The sequence below is a fragment of the Thalassophryne amazonica genome, chromosome 17, assembly GCF_902500255.1.
Source record: "Thalassophryne amazonica chromosome 17, fThaAma1.1, whole genome shotgun sequence".
In the NCBI taxonomy this organism is placed as follows: Eukaryota; Metazoa; Chordata; class Actinopteri; order Batrachoidiformes; family Batrachoididae; genus Thalassophryne; species Thalassophryne amazonica.
This window is the reverse complement of record NC_047119.1, coordinates 36,828,237-36,847,684: the sequence shown is the minus strand read 5'-3', so window position 1 is coordinate 36,847,684 and position 19,448 is coordinate 36,828,237. Positions and strand designations below refer to the sequence as shown.

Genomic DNA, 19,448 nt, shown 5'->3' with positions numbered 1-19,448 from the left:
AACAATGGCTTCATCAGTATTTTGAAACAATTAATCATTATTCAAAGCAACTCCTTAGTGTTTAGAAATTATTATTTTCTAAACTGATTTACTGTTTCAAAACACTTCAATTCTTTTATGAAGTAATTGTTTCAGCAATGTCTTGAGCATTTTGAAGCAGTGAACAGTTATAACTCAGCAGGAAGAGTAGCTTATCTATTAACCAAAGGGTTCAGGAACCAAACCCCTGTTGCTCCTGTCTGTGACTTTGTGCAAGATACTAAATCCTAGGTTGCTCCTCTTGTTCATGTCAGCACCTTTCACAGACACTGATGACATATTTGTGTGACTATAAAAGACATTCAAATGCACAAATTGCAAATGAACCATTTTTGGAAACACCTGGTTCATTTAGTTTTGGTGCATTCCGAAACACTGAATTGTTTTGTGAAACAGTTGGTTACATACCCTGGCAGAATTTTTTATTTTTGGGCCATTTTTCAGAGAATATGAATGATAACACAAAACCTTTATGTTCACTCATAGTTAGTGGTTGTGTGAAGCTATTTATTGTCAAACAACTGTTTACTCTTTTTAAAACATAATAACAGAAACTACCCAAATTATCCTGATCAAAAGTTTACATACCCTAGTTCTTAAGAGAGTGTATTGCCCCTTTTAACATTGACAGCTTGGAGCCTTTTGTGGTAGTTTTGGATGAGGCTCTTTATTTTCTTTGATGGTAAAGCTGTCCATTCTTCTTGGCAAAAAGCTTCCTGTTCCTGTAAATTCCTGAGCTGTCTTGGATGAACTGCATGTTTGAGATCTCCCCAGAGTAGCTCAATGATACTGACGTCAGGAGACTGCAATGGCCACTCCAGAACATTCACTTTATTCTGCTGTAGCCAATGACAGGTTGACTTGCCCTTGTGTTTTGGATCGTTGTCATGTTGGAACATCCATGTACATCCCATGCACAGCTTCCAGGCTGACGAGTGCAAATTTTTCTCTAGTATTTTCTGATAACATGTTGCATTCATCCTGCCATCAATTTTGGCCAAGTTTCCTGTGCCTTTGTAGCTCACACATCCCCAAAACATCAGCGATCCACCTCCATGCTTCACAGTAGGAAGGGTATATCTTTCATCACAGGCTTTGTTGACTCCTCTCCAAATGTAATATTTATGGTTGTGGTGAAAAAGTTCAGTTTTGGCCTCATCACTCCAACTAACTTTGGCGTATTGTAAGTGGGATACTTTGTGCCATTTGCATAGTAACCACCTTTTCTTTGACAATTCTTTTGCTTTCCCTATGACTCAAAAATCAGAAATGTCAGTGCAGCACTGAATGAAAGATGCAAGGGTCTGTCAGTAGCCCTGAAACTCACTGACCTTTTATACACATGCACACTAATTACAAGCAAACAGATCACAGATGAGGATGGTTACATTTTGTAACATTAAAATCCATTTGTGTCAACTTGTGTGCATGTTGTCAGGCCAAAATCACCAGGGTATGTAAACTTTTGATAAGGGTCATTTGGGTAGTTTCTGTTGTCATTATAATTTAAAAAGAGTAAACACGTTGTTTGACAATAAATGGTGTCACACAACCACTCACCATAAGTGAAATTCTTTTGTGTGTGTTAGTCATATTTTCTGAAAAAATGGCCAAAAAAATCTAAAAGTCTGCCAGGGGATGTAAACTTTTGAGCACAACTGTATATATATATATATATTATAAATAATTACTTTTGAGACAAGATTCCAAATGTGTTCTCCACTGCACGACCTGCATGAGACAACCTGCAGCTGTAGATAATTTCTCTGTGATTCTGGGAGCGATGAGAGAATGATTTCATCAGCCAAGTTCTGAGAGCAAACGCATCATCGGCTACTAAATGATTATTTTATATAGCGTGGCGTCAAGTGGGACATATTGGCATGACAAATTGCGCGGCAGTGCGGGGATCAAATTTGCGCAAGTGTCAAGGTGCCTTAAATCTTTTTGTTTTGTTTTTTTCATCCTTCACTGACCACCTAATCTCCTCCACATCCTACCCTGTGCAGATGGCCCACCTATTCCCACTGCACCTGGAACTCCCAAGGAGTAAGAAAATCAGCATAAAATACAGTAAACCAGAGTTAGTGGGCCAATGGCCATCCACAGAGTGTACCCACTGTAGCCTATGTAAGGCGTAATCTGAATGTTGTTGTATAAGCAGCGAGAAAAGTCTGCACTTTTCTTTCAACAAGGTTTATGTTAGTAGAAGGCGTAACTACTTTCTGGTGCCTCATGGTAGTGATGCAGTAATGTTGTGCCTGGCCACGCCACACTTTTTCGGACATAAGTGCAAGAACATTTACCGTTCATGCAACATGGGGGCGAGGTGACACTTTGTCTATACTGTGCAACGTACAAGATTTTGAGAGTGGTTTAAACCCACAACATGCCCCCAGTAACTACATCTATGGTGCACATGCATATAAACATATTTAAAGGGAAAAAAAAACCTTAATAATAATCACATGTTTATGCAGATGCAGCATGCACAGTGTGTACATGGAATCAAATGGGCATTAAAGCATAAAATCAGGAGTAAATGCAGAAACAGCTGTGCTCACGGCGTGCATGTAAAGCGGTGTGTAGCTCAGAGACTGCATGCATGTGCTATGTGTCCATGTGTCTGCACATGTCTGCACGCTGTACGAGCTGCACTCACACACACACACACAGGAGTTCTGTGTATCCTGTGGAACATTTGGAATAGCTCGAAGGCGATCCGTTGGCTGGCCGACTCGCTGATAATCTCAAGAGTGGAGCAAAGAAATCAGCCATGAGACTCAAAACACAAGTTTAATTTCCCCTATCTCTGCTTCCTCCCTCCTTCTCCCCTTCTCCTCACCCTTTGGCATCTAAACAAATGTCAGCTGGCAAGACGGGCCAAATGTGTCACATGGTGATGAGATGCAGAAGATACAGGAGAATGCAGGAGCAATAATCAGCAGCAGATGCAAATTTATTCTCATCTACTGTATTTTTTTAGGTGATAAAAGGCTAAATGAGTAAGAAATTGTGACATATGCTCATATTTTGCCTTTGTTCTCTTTCCCACCCACGCAGTCCCATATGCAAACATATGCATGAAGATGTCTTTTAAACCGAGCGCAACATCCAACAGAATTTAAAGTAACCGGCGGTCTTGTGAAAATTGAAAAAATTCATAAAATTACATTTCCGTGCTTGTTTTGCATAAAATGAGCGGAATCACTTTTCTGCCATGAAACGGTCATGAAGATAAAAGCTTTCTTCGGTTCAACTTTTTACTATTTAAAGGGTTCATTGAGGTGCAGATTTTCAGGTGCTGTCTGTGTGTGTTCCTTTTAAATGGAAAGGAGCTGATTATTTTACTTATAGCACTCGTACCTAATTAGTGGCCAAAGTCACCAACTGGATGTCTTTGGTACGAGGTCACTTCTGAGGATTCTTGGGTACCACTGGAATGATTTTGTCTCAAACAAGTAGATCCTTAGAGATTCAGATGAGGAGCATCACTTCATCTACAAGATTTTGGCCAAAAAAGTTGATCAAACAGATCACAGGTGAGGATGGTTACCTTTTTGTAGCCATTCAAACCCGTTTGTGTCAACTTGTGTGCATGTTGTCAGGCCAAAATCACCAGGGTATGTAAACTTTTGATCAGGCTCATTTTGATGGTTTCTGTTGTCGTTATGATTTAAAAAAAGAGTAAACACAGTTGTTTGACAATTGATGGTTTCCCCAACCACTAACCAAGAGTGAAAAAAATTGTGTTATCATTCATATTCTCTGAAAAATGGCCAAAAAAATCAAAAATTCTGCCAGGGTATGTAAACATTTGAGCTCAACTGTATCTTACAACATTTAAGAAGTTCTCAGTCTCTTACTTTGGTCACTCTTTCTGTATATCGTGCGACCTGTACAAGCACTAGTATACAAATTTTTGAATAAAATAATAATAAAATGTGCTATTTATTATGGATTTTGGCAATAAAAGTTGCTGATTGGCTACTGTTTCCAAGATATTTAAGTATTTACATTTTATGTCTACATAATTATATTGCGTCGATAGTAGAGTTTTCCTGATTAATCATAAACATAAGTCTTTTCATGTTTCTCTGATTACTTATTTATTTCATCTGTATCTCTTTAAAATTTTAAAAAAGGTTATATATTAACACTTAATAGTGTAGTAGTAACATATCTTAAAAACTAGAGCCATTCAACTATTTCAAACATCATTTTTATCCTCGGTGGCCCGAAATTAGTAAACGTTTATGATTTATTTTTAGAAGCATCCTGGCTGTAGATCATTGAAGTGGAAAAAGTGTTTCCATCACAATTCTTCAGAACATGGCTTTTTGAATCGCCTGGAAAAACCACCTCATGCAAACATTAAAAAAAACTTTTGTGACATTTGAGAGTTCCTTTCAAAACATGCTTATAATAAATTAAGTGTATTTTCCATTTATCTACTTCAAATTATGCAATTTGGAGGGTAATGGAAACACGCCTACACACACACACACACAGGTCAGCGTGCTGCTAAGGTGCTCAACTGCACACCGGGAGCAACTTTGTGATTAAGCCCAAGGAACCTGAGTGATTTTCTGTGTGATAAGGAATTGAACAGAGGATCTTTTGGTCACAGACCCATTGCTTTAACCTCATAACCGTCTCCTTCTCAAAACACAGATTTGTGGGTATGTGAGGATGTTAACGTGTCCTCAACCATATTTTTTGCACTTGAACAGTTGAGAAGACATAATCATCTAGGATTCAGGGCAGGTCCATGGTACAGTGTGGAAGCATCTCATTTGAATCATGTTCACCAGATGCATCCACAGTATAGTGGAACAAGCAGCACATGCCTCCAGACCCGAGTCGACCTGACCTGTATGTACATACGTAATTGTATATTATAATGACCTGTGATCTCGCAGAACCTGGAAGCTAAAAACAGGACCTCTCCCAAGAAGGCCATAAGCCCCACCCCACAATACGTAACAGTTAAGAAATGGTATGGTCCTCTTGGGGTGGATGACATCATAATACAAATTTCCTATAGACACAAATATGAGCAATGATGTTTAACATTTACAATTATAGTTAAGAAGGCTGGATTTCTGGAGTATAAGTCACCCCATTTTCTTTATGTGGAATTCACTTTGTCACATCATTTCACTGGACACAAGTTTAACAATGGACAGAAACTCTGTATAGCACATGTGCACACCACAGCATGTACTGTTACTGAAGAACTTTGAAATTCCAAAAATAAGCAAGATGGACAAATAAACGTGCAATGGTCAATATACGGGATGTTATCTGACAAAGATGAACATGGATTGCTAATTCACAGCATTGCAAACACTATAATAAAAATATGGATCAGTTTTATTTATTTACTTATTTATTTGCATTGTTGTAGTGTGCTTTTATTACTGAAGTTTATTTGGTTTAGTATGGTGATAAAGACCTGTATAAATCATTATTATCATGATTATTATTAATACATTCATTCATTCATTTTCTACCACTTATCCAGGTCCAGGTTGAGGTGGCAGTAGACCAAGAAGCTCTAACTCTTCCCGAAAGATGATTTTTTTTTTCTTCTTGTATATAAGCCTCACTATCACCTCCCAAACTAGGTTTTTTTTTTTTAAAACCTGCGATTTATACTTCAGAAAATATGGTAAATGTTTTCAGCCCCTGTGTTCTTGTTTTATTATCCATTATTGGGAGAACAAGTCTTAATTGGGGGAGTCAGACCCTGCCACACCCCTTGTAATTCTAGCCATGCATTTAACAGTGTTAAAGCTATCAACAAATAATACATTTAATTTATCATAGAATAAAAATGTATCTATTAGTTACTGTTTTTCTTTTTCTTTTTTAAAACAACAAAAATATTTTTTTTCACAAATGGCAAGAATTTAATCCTATTTAAACCAGACAAATTTAACACAGTGTGAGCATCCGGTGTGGAAGAGGTGTCAATCATCTAGCAGCGGGTTAATATTCATCACCAACACCTGGCAACCCATCAGCAGGAAAGAAGCAGGAAACACTCAGGTTACTACAGCGTCTGGCAACAGAGTAAACACACACACACACACACACACACACACATACTGACATCATATCTGCACAAACCACGCACAGACAAAACCCATTTGTTTGACAAAGCCTCCTGTGTCAGTCCACACAGGTGGACATGTCACTTTACCCCAAGAACAGCGTGCATGTGGCACACCACTGGGTTGGGTCCACACATGACATAGTAAATGCAGCCATCACAGCCCCACCCCTCTGCACACCCACACATCTCCAAACAGGTGGCACTGCTCCGCTCAACAAACAGATGCTGGACGTTTGTCCTCTTTCATAAGTCCCCAAAATGTGCACTTCTTCGTCTGTCCACCTCCGTGCATGTGCCTCTCTTCCTGCAGTCGCACCGGCAGCTTTTCCTCCAGTTGCTTGGCTATGCTAACCCCCGTGCACTATATATAGGACTGCACAGCTAAATCAGACATAAGCGCGGCTGAGTCAGTGATGCGGAGACGGAGGGATGCAGCAGCACTCGCGAGGAAAACGGAGCAGCGATAAAGGGTTAGTATTTACCGTGTCTGTCGGCTAGCACGGGAGCATCTTCTCCTTCCACTGATCTCCTCCCTTCTCTCCTGCCCTCACTGGGTGGGGAAGAGTCAAACGGCTGCAGCATCAGCATCAACTACAAGGTCTCTCTCTCTCTCTCTCTCTCTCTCTCTCTCTCTCTCTCTCTCTCTCTCTCTCTCTCTCTCTCTCTCCACCCCCTAAGACCCTCCTCCTTAGTAGCCTTCCTCCATCGTTTTCTCTCCTCCACTCTCTCCTGTCTCCGTCTCTCTCAGCTGTACGCGTGTGCAGCGAGCTGCGGAAAGCCACTCTGTTGAATTAATCAGCCAGCTCCACTGCTACAACCGTCAGCCGCATCAGCATCAGCAGTGAGGAGAGGAGAGGAGAGGTATCAGCAGCGATAAGAAACACACATCCTGGAGTCTGACAGGAGAGGCACTATGATTTGGAAAGTTGCCCTGCAAAGCCACAGTCTGGACCTTCCTGCTCGTCTGCCAAATTGTCTGAAATGACATCAGCCTGCGTGATGTGGATGCTGTCAGAAACATCCACTCTCAGCTGCCTCTGCTCCTCGATTCATGCTTTCAGGCACGGCACGTAGCGTGCAGCCCTCACAAATGCACATCAGTAACCTGTGCGCAGTCTTGGGTTTTTACCTGAGGCCATCAAATATGGCCATCGGGTATTGCAAAGGCTTTGAATCCGTCTGTCCGTCTGTCTGTGCTCTGCATAAGTTCAGTCATATTATTGCCACGGTCTTCAAATTCACAGGGAACATTCTTGGGACACAGACCTTGACATATTTTAAGAGGTTAAAAAGTCACTTTCTGTGTCAATCTGTTCCCTTTTGTTTTTGAGTGACGCGGGTGACAGCCAATCACAGTAGAGCTGCACTGTGACATCAGTCACTGGTCTCTTCAAAATTGCTTTGTTTTACGTGTTTATATAGATGTCTCGCCTGTATTATGTAAAAGCTAGTGAGAAATAAACACTTCTAAAACTGAAAATGCTGCTTTTGGAACCTAATAGCACCTCCGAACTTATTTACAAGTCATTTCACGAACATTAGCGTGACATCACAGGCTGGTAGCTAGCTACAAAACTCTGTTTTGTTTGTGTGTAAATATATCCTCTTTGTCATATATTATCAAATCAAAATCAAATCCATTTTATTTATATAGCGCCAAATCACAACAAACAGTTGCCCCAAGGCGCTTTATATTGTAAGGCAAAAGCCATACAATAATTACGTAAAAACCCCAACGGTCAAAACGACCCCCTGTGAGCAAGCACTTGGCGACAGTGGGAAGGAAAAACTCCCTTTTAACAGGAAGAAACCTCCAGCAGAACCAGGCTCAGGGAGGGGCAGTCTTCTGCTGGGACTGGTTGGGGCTGAGGGAGAGAATCAGGAAAAAGACATGCTGTGGAGGGGAGCAGAGATCAATCACTAATGATTAAATGCAGAGTGGTGCATACAGAGCAAAAAGAGAAAGAAACACTCAGTGCATCATGGGAACCCCCCAGCAGTCTAAGTCTATAGCAGCATAACTAAGGGATGGTTCAGGGTCACCTGATCCAGCCATAACTATAAGCTTTAGCAAAAAGGAAAGTTTTAAGCCTAATATTAAAAGTAGAGAGGGTGTCTGTCTCCCTGATCTGAATTGGGAGCTGGTTCCAGAGGAGAGGAGCCTGAAAGCTGAAGGCTCTGCCTCCCATTCTACTCTTACAAACCCTAGGAACTACAAGTAAGCCTGCAGTCTGAGAGCGACGCGCTCTATTTGGGTGATATGGTACTATGAGGTCCCTAAGATAAGATGGGACCTGATTATTCAAAACCTTATAAGTAAGAAGAAGAATTTTAAATTCTATTCTAGAATTAACAGGAAGCCAATGAAGAGAGGCCAATATGGGTGAGATATGCTCTCTCCTTCTAGTCCCTGTCAGTACTCTAGCTGCAGCATTTTGAATTAACTGAAGGCTTTTCAGGAAACTTTTAGGACAACCTGATAATAATGAATTACAATAGTCCAGCCTAGAGGAAATACATGCATGAATTAGTTTTTCAGCATCACTCTGAGACAAGACCTTTCTAATTTTTGAGATATTGCGCAAATGTAAAAAAGCAGTCCTACATATTTGCTTAATATGCACATTGAAGGACATATCCTGATCAAAAATGACTCCAAGATTTCTCACAGTATTACTAGAGGTCAGGGTAATGCCATCCAGAGTAAGGATCTGGTTAGACACCATGTTTCTAAGATTTGTGGGGCCAAGTACAATAACTTCAGTTTTATCTGAATTTAAAAGCAGGAAATTAGAGGTCATCCATGTATTTATGTCTGTAAGACAATCCTGCAGTTTAGCTAATTGGTGTGTGTCCTCTGGCTTCATGGATAGATAAAGCTGAGTATCATCTGCGTAACAATGAAAATTTAAGCAATGCTGTCTAATAATACTGCCTAAGAGAAGCATGTATAAAGTGAATAAAACTGGTCCTAGCACAGAACCTTGTGGAACTCCATAATTAAACTTAGTCTGTCAAGAAGATTCCCCATTTACATGAACAAATTGTAATCTATTAGATAAATATGATTCAAACCACCGCAGCGCAGTGCCTTTAATACCTATGGCATGCTCTAATCTCTGTAATAAAATTTTATGGTCAACAGTATCAAAAGCAGCACTGAGGTCTAACAGAACAAGCACAGAGATGAGTCCACTGTCTGATGCCATAAGAGGCCATTATGTAAAGGCTAGTGAAAAATAAACACTTCTAAAACTGAAAACACTGTTTTTGTAACCTAATATCACCTCTGAACTTATTTACAAGACGTTTTGCGGACGTTAGCATGGTGACGTCACAGGCATGGTAGCTAGCTACAAAACTCTGTTTCGTTTGTGTGTAAATATATCCTCTTTGTCATATATTATGTAAAAGCTAGTGAGAAATAAACACTTGTAAAACAGAAAACGCTGTTTTGTAACCTAGTATCACCTCTGAACTTATTTACAAGCCATTTCACGGACGTTAGCATGGTGACGTCACAGGCATGGTAGCTAGCCACAAACCTCTTTCATTTGTGTGTAAATATATCCTCTTTGTTGTATATTATGCAAAAGCTAGTAAGAAATAAACACTTTAAAACTGAAGATGCTGTTTTTGTAACTTGATAACACCTCTGGAATCATTTACAAGGCATTTTGCGGTGTTAGCGTGCACACTAACTTCCACTAACTCAAAGCTAAATTCCTATGGAGTTAAATTTGTCTCATTAATATCAGCAAATGCACAGAGGGTGATCTACAAATATTCCTTGATTTGCTCAACTTCCACTCTTGTCAAAGGCTCATGTATACGCACATGGAGGGCCTCCTGCAGATGCTGTTAAAACGTAAATATTGTTTTTGATTGGTTGATTGATAGAGGGGCTTTATTGAACATGTACAGATTGTACGTAAGACAAGAGGATTTTAATAATTAATTAAACAACTGCAAATTATAAAGAACACAATGCTCATAGGGCCAGGATATTTTAGGATTGCATTATATTTAAGATATTCTGCAGCCCCATTTTTGGGCTGATGCAAACAATCCACTATGAATCTATATATACGAGGTCTGTCCAAAAAGTATCAGACCTTTTTATTTTTTTCAAAAACCTTATGGATTTGAATCACGTGTGCTTGCATGAGCCAACCTTGAACCTTCGTGCGCATGCGTGATTTTTTTCACGCCTGTTGTGTCATTCGCCTGTGAGTAGGCTTTGAGTGAGCACTGGTCCTCCCCCCTCGTTGGATTTTCTTTGTGAGGAAAATGTCTGAATGATTGGAGCAGCGCTGAATCAAATGTTTCCAGAAACTGTGAGAGACAGCCAGGTGGAAACCATTCGGAAGATTCAGACGGCTTTCGGTGGCTTTTCAGTCGAGTGAGTATCCGAGAAATTGTGTAAGAGCTGGACATGTCACAACAAGTCCTGTGAGACTTCCAATTCCGCATGTCTTTCATTACAAAATCTCCTGTAACAGTGGAATGTACCGAAAAAGTGCTGATGTCCACCTCTTCTGCAATTTCTCTGGTAGTCAGACAACGTCCCGGATCAACACAGCATTCACTTTGGAAATGATTTGGTTGTTTCAGCCTGTCGATGGGCGCTCGGAACGCAGCGCACCCTCCGCCATTGTGCGCCGTCTTTAAACCGGTTGTAACACTCCTTAATCTGTGTGATGCCCATAGGATCGTCACCGAAAGCCGTCTGAATCTTCCGAATGGTTTCCACCTGGCTGTCTCTCATAGTTTCTGGAAAAATTTGATGCAGCAAAGCTCCAAATCGTTCAGACATTTTCCTCGCAATGAAAATCCAACGAGGGGGGAGGACCAGTGCTCACACAAAGCCTGCTCACAGGGGAATGATGCAACCGACGGGCGTGAAAAAAATCACGCATGCGCATGAAGGTTCAAGGTTGGCTCATGCAAGCACAAATGATTCAAATCCATATGGTTTTTGAAAAAAATAAAAAGGTCTGATACTTTTTGGACAGACCTCGTATAAAGGGCTATGTCTCTCTATCTGTCTGTCTGTTTGTCCGGGATAAACTTCCAAACTATAATATGTAGTCCTAAAAACTATATATATTCTGAATCCTCATGACATGGGGAACAAACTGGTACTGTTTTTTTTTTTTTTTTTTACTGAAAATTACCCCCAAAATAGCCGGCTGTGGGTATGACCAGGGAGATTCAAATTTCCAGCCCTGTATATGTGTTGGCCATCTCTGTTTATTTAATCCCTTCCTTCAGCTACTTTATATTCTCAACTGTTAAGCACCTGACTGTCCTGTACAATCCAGTTTGCCTTCCTGTCTGAATACATTCATTTTATGTTTGTAAAATTGCAATGTAAAAACAGTGAAATACACCACTACCTCAATTTTGATTCACTGATATGTACGAGGTCTATTAGACAACCGACCCTTTTATTTTTTTTTTTTAACTATTATGGTTTTGAAGTGACATGCGATACACCAATCATGCTTGAACCATCGTGCGCAATGCGTGAGTTTTTTTCACGCGTGTCGGTGACGTCATTTCCCTGTGGGCAGGCCTTGAGTGAGATGTGGTCCCGCCCTTCTCGGCTGAATTCCTTTGTTTCACACGCTGCTCGAGACGGCGCACGTTGCTTTATCAAAAATTTTTCTGGACCTGTTGAGGAAATATCCCAAGTGGACACTATTCGAGAAATTAAGCTGGTTTTCGGTGAAAAGTTTAACGGCTGATGAGAAGATATGGGGTGTTTCTGTAGCTCTAAGGACTTCCCACAGAGCTGGATGTCCCGCAGCGCCTTCCAGGCGCCGTCGTCGGCCTGTTTCGACCTGAAAACATACTAATTTAAGGCTTAATTCACCCAGGACGTCGTGAGAGAACAGAGAGATTCAGAAGAGGTCCGGCATGAGGACTTTATGCGGACATTCCACTGTTTAAGGATATTTTTGTAATGAAAGACGGGCGCGCAAATTCGCCGAGTCGTTCCGTGACGGACTCGGCGAATCTGTGTGCGCCGCGACAGGAAAACACCTCCGTGTTGAAAACCATTTGTAAAATTCAGGCGGCTTTTTGATGGCTTTCACAAGTGAGTAACTGAGAAATTGTTTAACAGCTTGGGCATGTTCCAACTTGCCCGTTAAGGTTTCCAACGGAGGTATTTTTCCTGTCGTGACCCCCCATGGTCGGGTCCGGCCCGACATGCGACTCTGCCCGCACGTTCTTTCATTACAAAATGTCCGTTAACAATGGAATGTCCGAATAAACTCCTCATGCCGACTTCTTCTGAAAGTTCTCTGTTCTCTGACGACTTCCTGGATCAACAGAGCCTGAAATGTGGAAGTTTTCAACTTGAAACGGTGAGACGCTGCCGCCTCGAAGCGCAGATCGCCGTCAGGCACCGTGGGCCGTCCTTACGGCGACACTACCAGACCAAAATCTCTCATCAGCCATTAAAATTTTTACCGAAAACCAGCTGAATTTATCGAATGGTGTCCACTCAGTTGTGCCTTACAATTTTGAAAAAATTTTGATCAAACAAAGCAACAGTCTCTGAGCCATTCCTAAACAATGAAAAAAATCGACGAGAGGGTGGGCGACTCCTCACTCAAAGACTGCCCACAGGCGAATGACGTAACCGACAGGCGTGAAAAAACTCTTGCATGCCCACGAGGGTTCAAGCATGTCTGATGTAATCACACGTGATTCAATCCATATGGTTTTTGAAAAAAATAATAAGGTCGGATACTTTTCTAATAAACCTCGTACATTTACTGTTACCAACCTTTGTGTGTAATTTTGTTATAAATTTGATTACAAAACAAAGTCTGCCTTCAAATGTATTTGTCTTTTAACCAAGTATTTCCACTTAGTTTGGGGAGTCCACCTCTTATAGTTCTGCTGAACAAACTTTAGCCCATTAACGATTGTAATATATGTTTGTTATTTTTTAGTATAAGGGGTGGGTATTTATAAGCTCTGCTTCTGCCCTCACCCTTTCGGCCACGCAGGACTTTTGTAAAGTTGCTTTGTTATGAGTTTTTTGTTTTTGTTGTTGAACTGTGTGCCGAATAAACTCATTCATTCATTCATTCATTATTTATAAGACATCAGCATTACAAAAACAAATGGTGGGCAACTGTTTTGTTTAAAATGATTGGCATTTGGCTTATGTCTAAAACAGGTTAACCCGGGCAGTGCCGGGTACCTCAGCTAGTAATATATTTATTTTTTAGGCACTCTATATTTTATTTAAAATATGTAGTGTTTGTAAATCAGCACCCTAATTAGCATATTCCTGTATGTCATCATATACATCTGAAACGTCTCCTATAGAGCATGCTTAAGTTATAGCTGTTGAATTGATTCGCACAAATTGGCACCCCAATTAGCATAGATTCTCTCATTCCATTTGTGTCACCATAACATATTCACATTCTGAAGTGTCTATCACAAAGCATTCTCAAGTAATTGCTGTTAGAAAATCACTTCATCCTCATTAACATGCAAATATATGCAACAAACAACTCTAAAGTCTAATCACTGCACCTACTTACCAAAGATACCTGCAGTATCAGTTTCAAGTGGCCATCATGTGTTATAATGATCATTTTTCAACACAATTCACCCTCTATCCTCGTTAATATGCAAATATATAAACCAAACAACTCAGATCAAATCAATGTATCTGCTTCTCAGGTGGATACCTACAGTATAGGTATCAAGTGTGTGCCATGTGTTATTGTCATGGTGGGCACAGTTCCGATAATTCCGATAACTATCGAAGATAATGTTTTCATTATCGGATTATCTTTTCAGATAACTTTAAAACCATTATCGGACTAATTATCTTCCGATGGTAAACAAAGCTGAACAGCTACAAAACATTTATAAAATTTTAAATCAGTTGAGGCACCTACCTGTTAAATGTTTCCTAGCAGATGTGTAGTTCTACCCTCTGCAAACAGACGAGAGCTGCTTCTAGAAGAAACCGCTCTATCCTTTGCAGTCAAAGGAGAACTGGACACACACACAAAAAAAACCTAATTTCTTTTAACCCCATACTGATAGCTGGCAATATCACCCAAGTCCATCCAGAGGCATACATTTTTAACTTAGGTTCAAATTTTAACCGAACTAATTTCGGACAAGGTACTTAAATTAACGTCACGTCTGAAGGACGCAGGATGCACGATTAACCTGAAAACTCTGTGTGATCCAAAAAATTCTTGCACAATGAAAAATCAGCTGAAAAAGGGACAAAACTCGCACAGTGTAAACCAGCTTAAGTACTGAACATCTGGCACCAGTAGATCATGGCAGTGTTCTATTATTTATTTTGACACCGGTTATATCAGATGGTTGTCTAATTACAACTTGTCTTTTTTTCCTTTTTTTTTTTTTTTTTGGAAAATTATTATTCATAGATCACATTACACAGCCAATACTGGTCATCCGGAGAAGAAAGGAATAAAAGGAAAAGAAAAAAAAACAGCATAAAAAAAACCTTGCTGTTAGTAACAATACTATTACTGTGTAATGTTAATAAGTGGTGAGAACAAAACTGCAACATGTATTTGTATATTTGTAAAAGGACAAGACCAAGAAAGAGAGAGAGAGGGAAAAAAAAAGGGCACTAAGAAGAAGAAGAAATACTACCCAATAAACAATCAATTAAAAGGGGATGTATGGGCTAATAACAGAAGTGGATTCTTTTTTTAGGGACTATACAGTTATATTGTTTTCACTTTGAGATATGTATATAGTACATACAAGACCCGAACAATCCTTTTTAAACCAACGAAAATTAGCCAATGATGTTAAGGGCAGAGTAGGAAGAGATGATTTAATTTATTAAGTCTGTAGGATGTGCCTATACCTTTCGTTATAGGAGACCTATTTTGACTATGACCTTGTGAATTTATTCATTTGTAGATGGAGTGAGAAAGTAATCTTTTCCATTATATAAATTTCATTAACAATATCCATCCATTCCTTCTATTGTGGGGGGGTCGGGATGTAGCCAGTGTCGGGTGATAGTTTTTCTTGCCGGCAGAAATCAAAACACCAAATAAGTATTTGCTGAATTGGCCTGTGAGAAAGTTAACTTCTCCCATAATAAGTGTTTTGAAATGAAATGGTATTTTTATATGGAACATGTTTTCTAATATTTTGTGTATCTCAAACCAAAAACTTAAAATTACTGGACATTCCCAAAAATATATGCCAGTGATTAGCATCCGGCTCCCGCACAACCTCCACACAATGGGTCTCCTCCTGCAAAGTGAACTTTCTGCTTGTGAGTCACAAAGAATCTGATTAGATATTTCCATTGCAAATTCTCTTCATGTATGTGAGTTGGGTGCATTTCCATTGAAACTCACAGTAACTGTCCCATTCCTCTCTCTCGAAATTTCAAATTACATTCCTTCTCCCAGTTATCTTTAATATAATCTGTAGAATAAGATTTTTTTATTCATAAACCTCTTATATAGTCTAGATATCATACCCTTGCCTCGTTCCGATGAATAAGCACGTAATACCTCTTTTAGTATTGGATCATCAGGGTCCACTGTAAAATTTCTAATCACCTGGTTAAAATAATTACGTAGTTGTAAATATCTGTAAAAGTCTTGCTTTTCCAGAGAATGTTCCCTTTTCAGAGTCTCAAAACTTTTAAATTGTCCTTTATTTGTTATCGAGTGAAATGATATTCCCTTGATTATCCAGCATTTAAATCTAGAGTCCAGTTGATTCGGTTTGAAGTCAGGGTCGTAGGCGCACCATCTAATTATTCCTAACTTGTCATGTAATTTATATGTATCTTTAACAGAGTTCCAGATTTTAATTTGAAATTAAATTCTTTATTAGGTCTTTGTTACCCAATATTGCCTGAATTGGGGGGTTTTTAATGAGTGACATTTCAATGTCTTTCCACCTGGCCTGGTAGTATTGATTACACAAATTTATCAATGGTCTAATTTGGGATGAGAAAAAATAATCCTTTAAATTTGGTACAGACCATTCCTCCTCTCTCTTTCGATAGTTGCAGTGTTCTAAACCTTACCCTTGTTTTTTGCCCTGCAAATGAATCTGGAAAATATATTATCCCATTCAGAGAATTGTTTTGTGGTTATTTAAACTGGGAGGGCCTGGAATAGAAAAAGAAATCTCGGGAGTATATTCATTTTTATGGTCTCCACCCTTTGAGTAAGGTTCATAAAGGGGTTGGAGTTCCATCTTTGTATATCTAGTTTATTCTAGTAAGGGAGTGGGTCATAGTTAGTCTTTGCTAATGTAGTAATGTCCTTTGGAAACAGTACACCTAGATATTTCATTGAGTCTTTGTCCCAGTTCAGATCAAATTTGTCCTTCATTTGTTTGGATGGAATATAATTATGTGTTAGGATTTGGGTTTTCTGAACATTCAGTTTATATCCCGTGTATTTACCAAAACTATCTAGGAGCTTGAATAGTTCAGGAAATGAGTGAGCGGGGTCTTTTAGGTATATTAGGATGTTGTCCGCGTACAGTGCAATTTGTGTTCATTTCCATTTATGGTAATACCTTTAATATTGTCAATTTGCCTAATCCATTGAGTAAGCAGTTCTACTATACAAGTGCGAATAAGAGTGGGTGACAGTCCGCAACCTTGTCTAGTGCCTCGCTCTAGTTTAATTGTGTTCTGAGAGATGACCATTTATTTGATTCGTGGCAGATGGATTACTGTATAGACTGCTGATTCCCCGAATAAATTCTTTATAAAAGCCAAATCTCTCGAGAGTCTATATAAAATTTCCATCTCACCGAGGTCAAAGGCCTTCTCTGCATCAAGGTCTTAGCAATAAGGCCTGAGTTTTATGTCCTTGTATATAGTTTATAATATGGAGTAGAGCGTCTAATTATATCATGAGTTTGTCTCGGGGAATAAAGCCCATCTGGTCTGTCTGTATAAGTAAGGAAGAACCTCTTTAACCCTCTTGGCAATTATGATGTGTACAATTGTAGTCAGTATTCAGGACAGAGATTGGTCTAAATGATCCACAATCTATCTGTCTTTTCCCACTCATTCGGAATGACCGAAATTGTAGTTCTCTCCAGGTTGGCGGGATTTTCCCCTTTTTTAAAGCTGTGTTAAATATACTAAGGAGGTTTGGTGTTAACTCGGCTCTGAAGCTCTTATACCATTCAGCAGGGCACCCATCTGGCCCTGGTGATTTGTTTGTTTTTAACCTTGAAATCGCACTGTTCAGCTCTTCTTTTGTTATTTTAGCTATTAATTTTCTGTTTTGATCTTCTGATAGAGTGGGTAAGTTAAGGGATGTTAAAAACTGCTCTATTCTCTGTTCCTCTTCTAATTTTGGTTGGGTATATAATTGTTTGTAGTAGTTTTTGGTAAATGGTAAAATGGTAAATGGACTGCATTTATATAGCACTTTTCCATCTGCATGAGATGCTCAAAGCGCTTTACAATAATGCCTCACATTCACCCCGATGTCAGGGTGCTGCCATACAAGGCGCTCACTACACACCGGGAGCAATAGGGGATTAAAGACCTTGCCCAAGGGCCCTTAGTGATTTTCCAGTCAGGCGGGGATTTGAAACCAGGATCTTCTGGTCTCAAGCCCAACACCTTAACCACTAGACCATCACCTCCCCCATTTTGAAATGCCATCTGCATTTCGTTTTGCTTATATAGTAATAATTCAGAGTGTGGGTCCCTAATTTTGTAGACTGTGTTATCTGACTGTTGTTTTTTAAATTTCCTTGCCAGTAGCTTAGAAATTTGGGGGTCAGATTTATAATACTTTGTTTTATATAAATCATGTTTTTTTTTTTGTTTTTTTTTGTATTTCTTGTGTATACTGGGTGTTAATTTCATTCCTAACTTCTTTCAGTTTTGAAGTGAGGTTTTGGTTAGATCCCTTCTTATGTTTTATTTCAAGTTCTTTTAGTTCTTTATTCAATTCTGATAATCTTAACTGCCTTTGCTTCTTTTGGTATGCGTAAAAAGATATCATTTTCCCCCTGAGGACCGCTTTTAGTGCATCCCATACTATTTCTGGGCCAACTTCTCCATTATTGTTTTCCTCCATATAGTGTTTGATTTCTTCTTTGATTTTTGTTTTAAATTGTTCACTTTTAGGAATACTTGTATTTAACCTCCATAATAAGATTCCAGGATTGTTATTTATTTGCAGTGACATGGAGAGGGGTGCATGGTCTGACAAGTCGATATTACCTATCTCACAGTCATGTATTCTATGGCGATCTTTTTTGAAAATAAAAAAGTAATCTATTCTGGAGTAGACAGCATGTGAATGGGAGTAGTGTGTGTAGTCTCAGGTTGTTGGGTAGAAGTCTCTTCAGAGATCAATTACTCCCAGCTCTGCCATAAGAATCTTGATCTTCTTGTGTATGGGGGTTTGGGCAGAGTCTTTGGAACCATCCAGTTTGGGATTGAGGCATATATTCCAGTCTCCCCCACATATAAGTATGCCCGTTGCCTCCATCATTAGGTCAAAGATTTTTCTATAGAAACTTATGTCACTGCCAGGAGGCGCATAAACATTAAGAAGGGTTATTGGAGCTCCTATTTTGCCAGAGATTCATGTTCTACAGAACTGAGGTGAGTTTCCTGCAAAAACACAATATGCGCATTCTCATTTTTCATTTTACTCAATATCTTGCTTCTCTTAATTGGGTTCAGTACCCCATTTATATTGAATGAAACAATTTTAATATTTTGATTAGCTATAATGTTCTATTTGTATTGCATGTGGTTGGGTTTCCCCTACATCATGAATAGATTCTATAACCTCATACATCCCAGAAACTCTCGTGAACAGCGAGAGATGAACATAGTTCAGTAGGAACAGTAACACAAAACTTAGCAAAATGTCTTTACATTCTTTAGAGTTTCTTTCTTCCAATGTTGAGGCTCTTTCTGCATTAGCCTCTGAGGGGGTCGAGATGTTAGACCCCCCATAAAGGGATGTCCAGCTCTTCATTAAGAGTAGGGCCCTTTGAGATGACTGCATAACTTCTACAGTCATGGCTTAATTTTCTGTGTCCTGACCATTTAACACAGTTTAAGGTAAATAATAAAGGTTTTTAAATGAAATCAGAATGAACCATATGAGGCTTCAGGTATCCAGGCAATTAAAATCAGCCTAGTCTATAAGAGTCTTTAAGTCCAAAATAAAATTAGACTATCTGGTCCATAAATCTAATGAAATAAGATGTGAACTGGAGCAGACTTATTTATATCTTT

General features: G+C 39.3%; 1 protein-coding gene across 7 annotated transcripts in view; it reads right to left on the bottom strand.

The window, feature by feature from the left end:
• Positions 1–19,448, bottom strand: part of si:ch73-287m6.1 (RIMS-binding protein 2) — a 177,105-nt gene that overhangs the window by 117,729 nt on the left and 39,928 nt on the right. The window contains exon 1 of one of the 7 annotated variants that reach the window (XM_034193039.1): positions 6,643–6,839. The exons of 5 other annotated variants lie outside the window; for them this stretch is intronic. The gene's annotated coding sequence lies outside the window, so the exon portion shown is untranslated. Of the gene's footprint in view, positions 1–6,642; positions 6,840–19,448 lie in introns of those variants that run through there. One more of the 7 variants, XM_034193038.1, reaches the window with a different exon arrangement.